We start from the raw sequence: 1,590 nt of genomic DNA, 5'->3' as shown, positions 1-1,590 counted from the left end.
GACCCGCTGCCTCCTGCCCCCAAGCCCTAGCTCCTCCGTGTGTGGGGGATGGCACTAGCACCCACGGAGCACGGAGCTGCAACTTACCTGACTCACTGTGCGAAATACGCTGTGCTCCCCAGCCCATACACTGGCATCCCGGGCAGCAGGAACAGGCCTTGACATGGCACTGCCTCTGTCCTCCAGCTCCGTCTTCTGTGCCTGGGACTATTTCGAAAATCTGTCCATATACAAGTCCATGGGGCCAGATGGGATGCACCCGAAGATGCTGAGGGAGTTGGCTTGATGAGATTGCAGAGCCCCTGGCCATCATCTTTAAAAACTCACAGCAATCGGGAGAAGTCCCAGATGATTGGAAAAGGGCAAACATAGTGCCCGTATTTAAGAAATGGGAAAAGGAAGATCCAGGAAACTACAGACCAGTCAGCCTTACCTCAGTCCCTGGAAAAATTATGGAGCAGATCCTCAAGGAATCCATTTCTAGGCATTTGGAGGAGAAAAAGGAGATTAGGAACAGTCCGCATGGATTCACCAGGGGCAAGTCATGCCTGACCAACCTGACTGCCTTCTATGATGGCTCTGTGGATGCAGGGAGACCAGCGGATGTGGTGTAACTTGATTTTAGCAAGGCGTTTGATATGGTCTCCCACAACAGTCTCACAGGCAAGCTAAGGAGGTATGGGCTGGATGAATGGGCTGTAAGGTAAATAGAAAACTGGCTGGATCATCAGGCTGAGAGAGTAGTAATCAATAGCTCGATGTCTAGCTGGCAGCTGGTATCTAGTGGAGTGTCCCAGGGGTTGGTCCTGGGGCCAGTTTTGTTCAACATCTTCATCAATGACCTGGAAGATGGCATAGAGTGCACCCTTAGCCAGTCTGAAGATAACACCAAGCTTGGGGAAGTAGTAGATACGCTGGAGGATAGGGCTAGGATTCAGAATGACCTAAACAAATTGGAGGATTGGGCCAAAAGGAATCTCATGAGTTTCAACAAGGACAAGTGCAAAGTCCTGCACTTAGGACAGAGGAAACCCATGCACCAGGACAGACTGGGGACTGACTGGCTGAGCAGCAGCTTTGCAGAAAATGACCTAGAGGTTACAGTGGACAGTAAGCTGAATATTAGGCCTGTGCAAAGCAGCTAGTATTTGCTTCAAATTCGGATTCGGGCAATTTCGGGGGCAGCGATTTTATTTAGTGATTCGAATCACTGTCCCAAATCAATTTGACTGAATCTAATTCAGAGATTTAGCTGCTGCCAAATCTCTGAATCTCCGAATCACGCATGCCCACCCCTGCCTGCTCTCCCAGCCCTGGCAATGGCTATGCTGCCTGCCCCAGTTCCCAGCACTTTGAAAATAAAAGCACCAACTCAGCAGATGCTGCCAGGCCGGGGAGGGCAGGGGTGATCCCTGCTGCCCCCCACTGCCCCATTCTGCATGGGAGGCTCTGCATGAGCCCCCAAATGCCCCCCCTTGCTATCCCATCCCCTTCATGGCTGCCCTGCCCACACCAGCTGCAGCCTTTTAACCCCCCTCCCCCCCGATTTACCAGTTCCTGCCTGGTGGGGGGGGATCCCTCCCACCCCCT

The sequence above is a fragment of the Alligator sinensis genome, unplaced genomic scaffold (assembly GCF_000455745.1).
Source record: "Alligator sinensis unplaced genomic scaffold, ASM45574v1 scaffold162_1, whole genome shotgun sequence".
In the NCBI taxonomy this organism is placed as follows: domain Eukaryota; kingdom Metazoa; phylum Chordata; order Crocodylia; family Alligatoridae; genus Alligator; species Alligator sinensis.
This window is presented reverse-complemented; position numbering follows the sequence as displayed.